This window comes from Candoia aspera, chromosome 2 (genome assembly GCF_035149785.1).
Source record: "Candoia aspera isolate rCanAsp1 chromosome 2, rCanAsp1.hap2, whole genome shotgun sequence".
Classification (NCBI taxonomy): Eukaryota; Metazoa; Chordata; class Lepidosauria; order Squamata; family Boidae; genus Candoia; species Candoia aspera.
In genome coordinates, this window is record NC_086154.1 from 60,418,299 (window position 1) to 60,432,177 (window position 13,879).

The window sequence follows — 13,879 nt, forward strand, 5'->3', positions numbered from 1 at the left end:
GTAGATCTTGCCTAAGTTCCTTATGCCCTAGAGATATCCAGACTACACTATTGTAATGTAATTTATTTAAAGTTGCCTTTAAATATGCTGTGGAAACTCTAGCTGATACAGAACATGCTGTTCACATGTGATTGGAATCATAAAATCATAAAATATAATCCTACAGAATACCAGTTGCATGAGTTTCTGTGCATTTCCAACCCCAGGGATTTGGGTCTGGCCACTTTGTCCCATATTTTAAATGGGCTTGAGCATCTATTGGAATCTGATTTTCTGTAGTGGCCTTGTAATAACGCTTGCTTTGGAAATGTTAAACCTTGTGCTTTAACAACAGTAGCTTTTATCTGCTGAGGAATTGTTGATTATTTATTCATGTGTTATTGGATCTACAGTATATCACACCTTTATGCTAAAGAGCTATGCTGAAGACAGCTGACAATTAAACAAAATACAAAACAAATTAATTAAACCACAAATAAAACATAATTAACACAAGAATTATAGATATAAATAATAAACAGCAGTCATATAAAACAATTCAAAAGGCTAACTGAAAACGTTAATATTTTTACAAAAGCAGTGACTTAGTTGTTTATTATTATATTGTACTGTATTATTATTTGTGAAATGATTTACACTGAAAGGTGGCTTAGTGATAGTTTTTTAAGCTCATTAGACTATCTGGGGGATGATAGATCAATTCTGGAGCATGTAAATTAGTAATAAAGAAGATATCGCTGAGCAAATGTAAATTATTGTTTTTCTTGTACTAATAAATCTAGTAGTCGATGTGAGATGTTAAATGCCTACAAATATCTTCTTTCAGAGCAAAGCCCTTCTGCTTTTCATTGTATCACCATCTCATTATCTATACCCTCCACAGAAACTTACAAAATCCTTGATTTTCTGTGTCTGCTCCACTTGTGCCATTCTCTCAGCCTCCAAATGTTAATTTAATCCAACCTTTTATCATATTGCTCCCAGGCCTTTTGTCATTCATGCATTTTTGGCTCAGACACAGTGATTTCTTTCATCATTTCCATCTCAACACCCCTGTCCCTCAGAAAGCAAACCTCTGGAATTAAGATCTCATAGACAATTGTACATATTACATGAATGTAATCACATGAATGTATTCTATATTCAGGAATCTGCCTGATCCCAGGCATGTTGCTTAACGGTCATCTCCATTTTGGAATTTTGGATTTGATGGCTCTACCTACATGACCATGACAATTAGCCAGTAACTACTATGTGGGAACCAGACAGAAAACTACCATTTAGCACCCAGAATCTCCTGGTACAAAGTATTTGCAAAATTCCACAGTAAATGCTATATTTGGAAATAGCACAAGCCCCAAAGGAAGCTATTTGTCTAAGCAGCAAAACCCTTGTGGAGAAGGAACCAAATTGAAGTGGAAACCTTATTAAACGGTGTACTTGAGTTTGAGCTCATCTGCATCAAATAAATCCAGATATACCTAATATGAGCAAAAGGAAAACCAAGACCACTGATGATGCAGTACAGCACTAATATCATTCCATCACCATTTATTTCACCATTTATTTTAAACTCTGCCCTAACTATAATAGCTTTAGGACACTGTAACATGACTGTAGACATAATTGACACATCTCCTACTTGATATGTTGTCTTTTATAGTCTTTGAAATTTAAGAGATCAAGCATTCATCTTTTGAAATGTCAAAATGCTTTGGCTTATATTTTACGTATGTGCTGTTCTACTCCACTAAATTCTATTGCTTTTGAAATGGTTATCTTTATGCACTGTCTACTGTCATTGTGGTCTAATCAAATGGACTTTTTAAGATCTTCCAGTACTTACAATAGAATTGGGTTGGAAGGATCCTTGGAGATCATTTAATCCAACCCTCTACCCAGCACAGGAACCCACTGCAGTACTACACTATCCTGAAGGATGGCCATGCAGCCTCTGCCTAAATACCTCTAGTGAGGGAGAGTCCCAAGGAATCCTGTTCCCTTGTTGAAAAGCTCTTGCCTTTACGAAAATCTTCATAACATATAGCTGAAATCTGCTTTCTTGTTATTCAACCCCATTGTTTCTTGCCTTCTGCAACACCTCTGAACAATTCTGTGCTGTCTTTTACATGCTGGCCATTAAGTTACCTTGAAGACACAGTCTTCTCTTATGCAGGCTAAGTATTATTCCAGCTTGCAAAGATCCTTTTGAATCTCATGACCCTTCTCTAAGGTGTCTGCTATCTCGTCTATCTTTGATAATTAGATTTTCTAGTCTATCATTCAAGGTTTATAAATACATTTTGCAGAACAGGGCCCAGAATGGAGCATTGGATAATGCCAGAGAAAACTCCTGAAGCTTGTTATTATATCATTTTCTATGCATCAGTGTTACAATACCAGGCAACTACTCAGGCCTTTAAAATTACTTCTAAACTCATTTTAGTTAGGAACTGCAATAATTCATCACAATGTGTTTGGCGTGTAGCTAAAAATGTTACTGATATCATCCCACTTCTTTATCTGGAAAGGATAGAGATGAAAGTAGGTTTTACTTCTTGAACTGGCAACTTCATTCTAAGCCTAATGACACCATATCTAGTCATATATCTCATGTTAAATAAACTTTCTTCTGGGGCAAGGGTATGTTTGACAAAGCCAGCCTCTTTCTGTGATATGCAGCAAATGAATGTTAGAGCATAAGAAGAGCTCTGGGGGATCAGAACAAGCATGCATTTAGTTCAGCATCCTCTTTTCCAACTCTCATTAGTCAGGAGGCTCCCAACTAGAGCATGTAAGCCACAGCACTCTTCCCTTGTTGGTTCCCCAGCCATTGGTATTCAGGAGCATACCTCTAAATATGAAAGTTCAAGTAAAAGAGGGGTGTGCTCAAACTGTACGATTCAGTTCAGGTCTGATTTGGCACTTCAGATAATGACCTAAATCAAAGGCTGCCCATTTTGATGCAAGTCCAATCTGTGCTACAATCTGTACTTCCCCATGATTAGCATGGGAAAAACACAGATGGGTGTGACTTTTTAACTTTTCAATAGGAAAAGATGAAATGTGCAAGCACAGTAGACAGTTCTGAAGAAACGAAGACCTCTACACTCACTTCCATAGAAACAATCAAGGGGTTTGAAGTCATCAGTCTTCAGTTTAGGTTCCTCCCACCCCACAGGGTGATTTGCTGTTATTCTGTGAAGTTGAACCCTTCCAAACGTACTCCATTACAATCTGGGTAGGCGACTTACCGAAAAGTGCTTGTAACTTTGCTGTTTGGGGAACTGTCCCTCCTGTCGCAATAACCCAACCAAATCCAGACAAACAGGTTGAGGGCTTTGTATACAATGGAAGTCTTACCTCACCCTACTGATTGCTGGAAAAGTTGATACAAACTGGAAAGATGACGGGGCTGCCCTTGGCAAGAAGCCTTGCTACTTAGTATTGATATGCAATTCCTTGTTTCTTTTTACCATGAAGAAAGTCGAATTTCAGGAAAGAGGGGAAACGTTTATCACCATGTTCAACTGGATTGCAATTACATTACCTTCACAACCTTTGGATTTAATTTTGCACATCTTTTTTAAAAGGAGGAAGCCAACACCTCATCCCTTTACTAAAGGGATAAACGCGAACATGACTTGGTCTTGAGATCAGAAGCCGTGCTTTCTGGTGCTACAGGAGATCCTTTTCCGTTATAGTCCTTGGTCCCAGAATGAGCCACAAAGGGCACCTTTTTCTCATAGCCCAGTTTCAGAATTATGTTTCATTTCTTGGTGCCTCCATATGCCCACCAAAAATAGTATGGCTTTCATCTTTTCCCCCCAAGGGGTCCCAAGATTATAATCACAAGATCTAATAAATTAATAGTATTACTTTGACCCTCAGGGGAAGCAATGGAGAGTACATTAAAAAAGAAGTAATATACAGTAAACAACAAAGTATATAAATACTAATGAAAAACATAAACCAATGTTAAATTAAACCAAACCAAACCAAATTATAACCAAACCAAGATGGGGGTCAAGACCCAACTGCCCCCTGGAAATGCTCTGCTTTCAGCAGCTTCTGGAAGGCAGTTAGGTAGAGCCAACTGGATGTCTGTTGGGAGGCCATTACAAAGAATTGACCCAGCCACTGAAAAGCAGTGCCATCAAACTTCACCATCTCCCTAAAAAACCACTTTTTTCCAGATAGATTGAACCAGTCAGGCCAATTCCAGGGGGAGAATGCAGCCCTGCAGATAACTAGGTGCCAAGCCATGTAAGACCTTATAGTTTAGTACCAGCATTTTAAATTGCACCCAAAAGCCTGTTTGCAACCCAGGCAGGGCCCACAGCCATGATGCTCCCACTGGTGAATGCTGGTCAGCACACAGGCTGCTGTACTCTGAACCAACTGCAGCTTCTGAGTGATCCTCAAAAGCAGCCCACGTTGGATGCATTTCAGTAATCTAAGCAGGTGGTGACAAGGGCATGAAGTCAGTGTAGCAAGATCCTCCTCCAGGTACAGTTGCAACTGGTGCAGCAGCTGAAGCTGTGAATAGGTCCACCTGGGCATGGCTTCCACCTGCTGTTTTAGCAGGAGTCTTAAGTCCAGAAAAACCATTGTCATGAACCTGGTCCTTTGAGGGTAGTGCCACTCCATGAAGAGATACCACTGGAGCAGACAGAGAACCCCAATGGACAAACAATAACTCTGTGTTACTAGGATTCAGTTTAACCTTGTTCTCTTCTATCCAGACCCTCATAGCCTCCAGTCAATGGGGAAGAACTTCAACAGCACCACCAGTCTGGCTTGGGGTAGTGATATAGAGCTGAATATCATCAGCATATTAATGATACTGAACTACAAAACTTCAGATGACCTCTTCCAGTAGCCTCATGTAAATGCTAATGGAGGCAGGTGGGGGGAGAACTGAATTGTGGCACCCCTTAAGGGAGTAGCCATCAGGTCAGTCTCTTCTGTCTCCTGTATGGAACCATTCATCAACAAAGGAACAGAACCATGGCAATCCAATGCCCCCCCCAAACCCTCAGGGTGTTTAAAAGGATACCATGGTTGAGCCATTAGAGGTTGCTGTAAAAGGAGAGGTAAAAAATGACCAGGATAGACACACTTCCTCCATCTAAATCCCAATAAAGGTCATCCATAAGTCCAACCAATGTGATCTTTGTTCCATGTCTGGGCCTGAACTCTGATTGTAGAGTCCAGGTAATCTGTTTCCTCTAGGGTGCTCTGTAGTTGATTCCTCACCACTATCTCAGTAACCTTTCCTAACAAAGGAAAGTTGGAAACTGGGTATAGTTGTCCAATACCTTCAGATTTAGGGAGGGTCTCTTAAGGACAGTTGCATCACAATTTCCTTCAAGGCTACCAGTAATGTCCTCTCTCAAGGAGACATTAGCACTCTCCTTGATCCATGAAATTACCTCCTCTTTAGCTACCAGAAGAAGCCAGGAAGGGCAGGGGTCCAGCCTATTAATGGCAGAGGACTCTATCCATTTCATCAGAGGTCACAGGTCAAAAGATAATTAAGCAAAACAATGTCTCAGTCATCATTCTGGACCCTGTATACATGGAGTCAAGACTTAACTGAATCTGGGTGACTATCAGTCAAATGTTGTGCTAATTGATCACAATGACTAGTTGATGCTCTTGATGCTGGTACATTTCTAACACAGAATTGACCATCTAAAAAACAGTTGCAGGATGGCAACTTGCTGACAGAGCACAAGAGAAAAAATTACGTTGGTTTGCATCTCTTATTGCTATAAATTAAGCTCAAATGTGGGCACTTATACTCAGTCAGATTCACATACTGACTTTTTCCACCAGAGCTTTAGATGTTGCTTCTGGCAGGCTCTTGGTAAACAAGGAGCCATCCAGAATTGGCCAAGAGAGAGAGAGTGCTTGAGGGTGATTTTGTCAAGGTCCTGGGTCATCTCATTGTCCTAACAAGCAGGAACCATGCCGAGACAAGGAATAGGTCTCTAGTGTTTTATTACTGCTACATTAGACAGAAAATCCTAACAAACTGAAGAAGCGTGAAAAAACCCATACAGATAAACCCCAAAAGTCAAGGCGGGTCTGTTCTGTGTCTCTTTGAATGACAGCTCAAATTCTCGCTACTACGCATGCATTTTCCCCCCTGGATAGAGGCCCCCTCCTGCTCACCATCAGTGCTCATGACATTCATGATGCCAGCAGCAAACTAGGCCTTCAACAGATTCACCTACCAGACTGTCAGGAAACTCCCCAGGCAGGGTAATAAGTAGATGACAAGAGACATTCAGATGGCCAGTGGGACCATGGAGTCGATAGTAATAGGCCATCCAAAACCAGCTTGCACTTGCTATGTCCCACCTCCTATCTAGGGCAAGATGTAAAGCTGGGGCTCATGCCTTCCATCCTTAGGCCTGAAGGAAAAGTATGGGATTGCCATGCAAATTGTAATGGCTGTTACGTTTCTCTTCACTGTTTTTCCCTAAGTAGATGGATATATTTAGATTTTGCTTTGCTGCTTTGTACAGTTCCCAGGAAAACTTTATTTCTGACAAGTGCTCTGGTAGATGGTAGCTACTGTTTCAGCCGATCCCCTCTGGAATAGGTTCAGCTGCTGGTTTTCCAAAGTTATTTTATTGAATCAGAAAAGCAGAAAATCCCTGTAGGAATTATATATCTCTTGTACTTGCAGAGAAAATAGTCACCATTCAGTTTTTGAGTAGAAATACCAGAGGCACAACTTCAAGTTTCAGTGGTGAGGGGAGAAAAGCCAGAAAGATTTCAAAATGGGGAAAGGGAGCAAGAAAACATAAATAAAACAAAATGCACTGCAAAGTTCAAAAGCCTGCTTATGAATATATCCATTATTCAAGTGGAAGAGCTCAGTATATTTTAAGAGCATGTGTTGTGCTTTCTGTCTATATTACATATTAACGAGAGATACAATCTTCCTGAAATCTGCCTCAGGAAAATGCCATTCCCTGGCACTAAGTGGCATGCTTGAGAATAGGGCAGGTTGAGCTGCATGCTGACTATCAGAAATGTTTAATCCTCCTTAAGACCATAAAGCAAAGTTGACTTCAGAAGCTATACAAGCTGGGGAATGGGGAATCAGTCCACACATCTTAAAGTTGCCAAGGTTGAGAAACACTAGTTCTTTGTATCTAGTATCGCTAGCACTTTGGATCTAGTGGCCAGCAGCCTACAAAAAAAGCTGTATAATATGGCACCTGGGATATGTTTACATGGTGATACTTAATTCTGACTGAATTAACACCAGAAATTTGTCTATATTATTTACTCTGGCATTCAAACTATGAGTATGAGCAAATCAATTCACCTTTCAGTGCCTTGCTTTTCTTATCTGAAAGCAGGGACATTATTACTTGTTTGCTTATCAGCAAGGGTGTGAGTTTTAATTTACTCCTGTTTGTAGAGTGCAGACAGATCCTCTGTGAAGGGAATGATTGGCATACATGTGACTTATGAATATTGTTTCATGAGAAAACCAACTGCTAGTGGTGGTGACATTTGATTTCTCTAGTTTACGAAGTCCTTAAATCAAAGTCTTTTGTAGATCCTGGCTCAAATTTAGGGCCATACATTCAAGAAAATTTTCTTTCCTGGCTCAGGTATATATTTTTTCCACTCAGTGCCTTTAGCATCACTGTGTAAATGTTATAGGTCAAGAGATCCACTTGGCCATTAAGTGGCACTTTAGGCACCACATTGGGAAAAAAAGGGACAAAAATATATCATTTATGTCATGTTAAATTATAATTCACTGGCAGTTATGCACCCTTAGAATTTGGCAAGTGCACAACTAGTGGTGGGCTGATGGCCAGAATGGGCGCTGTACAGGATGTTGAGAACTGCACCCAAAAAAGGCTGAACCATTGGAAAATTTTAAGGGATGGAATGGATACCCTAACAGATATATATATATATGGATACCCTAATGGATATATATGGAATGGATACCCTAAGCAAGTCTCAAGACGCTCATTTACCCCTTAAGCTCCCCTCACAAATATGCCCCAAAATGTAATAATAATGGGCCCACCCATTCTGCGGAAACTCTGGGGGCTGCCAAAGGAATGCTGGTAGACCATACATGGGCCCAGCCACACTTTTTGCAATCCTGATATGTGGAATAGATACATCATTGCAGGTTTTAAAGGAAGTAAAAAGATCTCTCATAACAGCTTGAGGATTCATGGAATTTGATCCAAGATCCAGCACCCAAAACACCTCTGGTGAATTTTCTCTCTTTCTTTCCCTTTTATTAACCCAACACAGCAGAGCAAGTTTTGATTTCAGGTAGTGTTTTAGTACAGCAGCTTTGCTAAAGAAGCCAAATTCCATTCTCCCTGTTCTCCAACCTTCCTTATTGATAAGTAGCTGAGAAATAGCAGTAAGTCCATAAAGCAAAGTTAAATCACCAGAACTATGACAAATATATAGCTGCCTGGCATTTTTACTAGCAAGATAAAACTTCCCACTTCTACATTGTTATGTATGTTAGAGTATGGGCTAAATATGATCACTGCTACTTGTATATTCGTTTCCTGCTTAAAGAGAAGTAAGAAGGTTAATTACATGTAGTCCTCAACTTACAACCATTTGTTTAGCAACCGTTCAAAGTTATGATGGTGTTGAAAAAAGTGACTTATGACTGGTCCTTGCACTTACGACCATCACCGCATCTCTACTGTCACATGATCAAAATTCAGGCACTTGGCAACCAGCATGTATTTACAACAGTTGCAGTATCCCAGGGTCATGTGATCGCCATTTGCGACCTTCCCAGCCAGCTTCCGACAAGCAAAGTCAATAGGGGAAGCCAGATTCACATAATGACCACAGTGATTTGCTTAACAGCCGCCGCAAAAAAAGGTTGTAAAATCGGGAATGACTCACTTAATGACCACCTTGCTTAGTTATAGGAGTTCTGGTCCCAATTGTGGTCATAAGTCGAGGACTACCTGTACATTAGATGACATTCTCTTCCTTGGACTGTCAGTTTTTTTCTCTTTCTGGCCAGGTATAGTCTCCCATTCTCTCTGGTAGAAGACATCTGTGTTGTATAGATTTGACAAGTGGTGGTCCTTTCCTTCTTTCAATAGGACTTCAGACCTCTTCCTGACTCAAAATTAATGTTCTTGCCCCAGGCTCTTCTGGAGACAATAAACACTACCTAGAATCTATATTCTAATTAATAATAATAATAATAATAATAATAATAATAATAATAATAATAATAATTTGTTGGCCCTTTTACCTCTTGTCCAGTTCTTCCTTTTGTCAGCTCAGCAATAGCCCCCCTCCCTTTCTATGAGAAAGTTATAAAAACCAATGTTTTCTCTCTCTATTCTCAGGGTCTGCTACCACCAAGAAAGAACAAGATGTTTGCCTGGGTGTATATATCACAAGATAGCAGAGAGCCATGGGTGAATGCATGCTGTCACACTCTTGGTTCTGGCTCAACCACAAGCAGCTGAGATTACATAATTGAAAAAAAATCTAGCACAATGTTTATGACAAATGGCACAAAGAAGAACTATTTTGGCTGTTTGGCCTGTCAGGTAGATTACATTACTGTAACATATGTTCAGGTATTAAGAGCTGTGAAAGATTACGACTAAGATGGTACAATGCAGTTTTCACTGACTGATACAATTTGTAAGAACAATGAAGAAGCAGATCTTTATCGAAGGGCATAATAATTTTTTTTAAAAAGTCCAATTCTTATATATTTGTCTTATCTGTATAACTTTCTTATCCCAGAAACTGGTCTACAAAGTTATTGATAATATTTGATATGAATTTTTAAAAATCTCAGGAAATTGTATCTGTGAAAAATATTCTCACGAAGTTATTCATGTTCCTACCCTATCTGATTATATTTTGATTAGAAAATAGTATAGGACAAGAGGCAGGATTTATTTTGGTGATGAAAATAATTGGAAATGTGGGTTGAATGGGAAATTGTAGAAAAATACCTATTAATGAAATAAGCAATATGCTGTGCAAATCCTTGAAAAGAGGTGCCTCAGAATGCAGAAGAGTGAATCTGAAATATCCCTTTTTGAATTGTTAAATCAGCCATATCTTTTCCCACCAAGCCCATGCAGTCACTCTGGAAGTTGCTCTGCACTGTTTCCACTTATATGTGTGAGAACAGCCACTTTGCATTGTGGTCAGAGGTAGCTGGAAGCAGTTTTCAAAGCTCCCATGTGAGCTTGGGAAAAGATGTGGCTACTTTAATTATTCAAAAAGAAGTGCTTATATGTTCTGAAGCACCTCTTCTTATAATTTGCACAGCCCTAAGTAATTCACATGATGTGAGTCAAATTACAAAATGCAACAATCTCTCTTTGCTAAAGTTCCTTCTAGTACCTTCCTGACTGCCTATTTTAGCTGCCCTTCCTCCCCTCCATTAGATATTGTCGTTCCTTTTAGCACCCACACTCCAAGCAGGGAGGAACACTGGTATATTTGAAGATGGAGAAATTTCTTCTGAGGAATAGGAGGAAATGCCACCATTCAGCTGGACAAGGAGATTTTACTGTGTAGGATTTAGAAAAGATGGGTGGATGGTCTTTTTTTTTTTTAAAGAAACACTTTGAAAATCCAGTGAGGGTGCCTTAGGTATTTCCTGGGTAGTCTCTTAAGCAAGGTCTGATCCTGCTTAGTTTTTCAAGATCTACCAATATAGATGTGATACAACAAATTCATTCCCAGAGCCTTCTGTAAGTATTTATGCTAAGCTCTAGATATTTGGGCTGCCACGTTCAACCAAATTATGACCTGAAGTGATGTGTTGGCTTTGCTGAAAATTAAAAACAGAAGAAAAAAGGAAAAATCCACCTGTCACCTGTGTGTGTGTGTGTGTGTGTGTGTATAAATGGATCCTTCTGAAAATCACAAACTTTCCTCCAATCCTTAGGAATACACATGCAGACAAAACAGTTTATGCATAGCTTTAGTGCTGCCTTCTCTCATCTGAATACGCCATTCCTTATACATGATTTGTTTGGTATGCAGGAGCTAGGTTTGAAATTTTGATAAGGAGCCATGTTTTCATAAGGTGTATATTTCAACTTTAAGGGAAAAAGGAAAAATCAGAATCGAGGATAAGCTGGAAGCTGATGAAGCTGCACATTATTTTTACTTTCATGTGTCTGTTTCGCACCGACTCCCTGTTCATTCTTGAGTAGTTTGTCATCCACCTGTACAGTCTCCCAGGTGACCTTGTGACCTTGATAAGAGTTTGACTCTGAGAAGTGCTTGTGGACATGTTCAGAGATAAATATAGTTGTGTGATTCCTTCCCCAATGCATTGAGGTGGCATTTGAATGGCTATTTCAACTAAAGTGGTTACAATCTCAGGAAATACAGCAAGTGTGCCACAACCTGTAGAAATGCAATTGTGAAAAAGTACTGGGGAACCCCCCCCCAAAAAAGCTCCTCTGAAACCTATGATTGTAAAGAATATCCTTTTTTGTTATGGGATGTCCAAACTTCAAAGCCAATTTTTAGTTATGTTCCCTTATATGTGCAGCATTAATACCAGAACATTGGAGACAGGATTCATAATTCTGTTGATTGATTTTACCAGGTTTTCAAGAGCTTTCTGACCTACATTTCTTTAGTTGTTATGAATATTGGAACAGTTTCATTTACATGTCAAATGGCCTGAGAATTTTTGATGGAATGCCCTGTATAACACTATATTAAATAAATGAAAAATAAATAATAATGGCTGTCACCAGGGAAGATGGGGGATAGGTTTTGATAGTCCTGAAGGCTGTCGCAAGATTACAGACACCATTCAAACACTTTCTAAATTTTGGAGGAGAGTTTACTAATGCTGGGAAGCTCCCACACATATTTTGTTAAATGCAACCTTCATTTGAAAGGAAAGGCTCCATTCTGGCTTGGAAAAGGCACAGGAGAAGCAAACTTGGGCAAAAAACATCACCAGCAATGTAGTGAGCTTCTGCAAGCCCCCATTGTTCTTCTTTAATGCTTCCACCCTTCTGTTAATACTTGTAAAATTACAAACACCTGCCTGAGAGTAAGAACCACAGAAGTAGCCACCTAGTGATATCTATGCTGATTTAAACTTTCCTATTTAAACCAAAAGGGAAGGCATAGATATATGCACAGACTAAATCCTGGAACATGGGAATAATCTGCAGTTCCCGTGTTCAGGTTTGTCATGTTCTGCTGATGTTGCCAAATCCAACAAGCCCTCATTGTTCAGGATGATCTTTGAGAGATCTGGTCCCTCAGTGATCTTTAGGCTGAAGAATCTTCTTATATCCTAAAGATATCAGATTTTCCTTAAGCATCCATGATTCAATGTCACAAGATTCTTGATATGCATATTCAATTTATGTGTATGAAATATGAGAGCTGGTGTGGTGTAGTAGTTAAGGCACTGGGCTAGAAACCAGGAGACTGTAAGTTCTGGTCCCACCTTAGGCACAAAGCCAGCTAGGTGACCTTAGGCCAGTCACTCCCTCTCAGCCCTAGGAAGAAGAATGCAATGGCAAACCATTTCTGAAAAACCTTGCCAAGAAAACTGCAGGGACTTGTCCAGGCAGTCACCGAGAATCAGACACAATTGAATGGATTAAAAGAAGAAGAAGAAATACACCTGCATGTATGTAAATGAGCACATTTGATAACACAAGAGACAGTATCTTATTCTGTGGGTACTACAGTTATGTGGGGAGAAAATGGCACAACTCAGAATTTACTGGAGCAATGGCTATTCTATGATGTTAAAGCTTCACGCTACCCCCAACCTTTTCTGGCACACCTCAAAGCAATTCCAATTTCAACTGCTGACTGTCAGTTACAGTGTGCCGCCATTTGTTGTGTGGGAAACTCAAAACGATAAGGTAAGCTCTAGGACAGGCCTAATATAATTTTAAGAAAGACCATCCCAAACTCCTCCTGTCAAAAAATAGAACACCTTGGCTTCTTCTTTGTAGCCTTACTTCAGCCACTGTGGCCTCCTTAAAAGCTGTTAAATGGGATCCCAGCCACTGAAAGGTCACCCATCCCAAATTTGCTTCCATACAGCAACTACAAAATAGAACACTTCATTTGACATAATCCTCTCACAGTTTTGTAAAAGTAAACTATAGTGTCACATGTTAAACATTACTTTTATTCTTTTGGTGTTGCAGCAGGAATCTGTTGCATTCCTTCCTTTCAGAAACACCACTATATTCTTAATTGCTGGTAACATATTCAAAGATTTAAGTATGCTACGTAAGTTAATTGCCCTGTTGTTCAAGCAATGTATCTTCATAGTAACCCAGTGAGGTCAGAGCTTACCTTAGACCCATTCTCCAAATTCAAAGAAAGAGCAGCTTTCCAGGACCATCATAGCATTGTTTTAAATGGGTAGGCAGACTGTTTGGGCTCAAGATGCATCTGAAATTTTGATAGCATGACAGGAGCACTCTCAGAAAATGGCCGCTATGATAGTTGTGGGAGGTCATGAAGCACCCATTTACTAGGTGAGCTCAATCTTACTCATCACTTCTAGCCTTCCCAGACTACTCACCACACTCTCAGCACACTGGTCATTTTCTTCAAGATGGGTGGGCAGATTTCCAAACAATGCTCTGAGATGCAGACACCTACAGATGATATTTTCTGGCAATGCCTATGGGAAGCCCAGTAGCATTCCTCGAAACTAGGAAGCTACCCTTCTGCTTTTCAGCATGCCTGCTTCCTGTCCACTTAATTTAAAGGAATACTCAGCTGGGATAGGAAGCTTGACAAGTGCCACAGAAGGTCTCTGCAGATATCACATTGCTGACTCCAGCCCCTAATAAGCAGAAATATC

General features: G+C 39.9%; 1 long non-coding RNA gene across 1 annotated transcript in view; it reads right to left on the reverse strand.

The window, feature by feature from the left end:
* The window catches only part of LOC134492261 (uncharacterized), a 31,770-nt gene extending 18,197 nt beyond the window's left edge, over window positions 1-13,573 (reverse strand). Inside the window, exons 1-2 of the long non-coding RNA XR_010067414.1 lie at window positions 13,363-13,573; window positions 13,020-13,107 (exon numbers count right to left, since the gene is read on the reverse strand). This is a non-coding gene — a long non-coding RNA (uncharacterized LOC134492261). The remainder of the gene's footprint in view (window positions 1-13,019; window positions 13,108-13,362) is intronic.
* Between the last annotated feature and the right edge of the window lie 306 nt (window positions 13,574-13,879).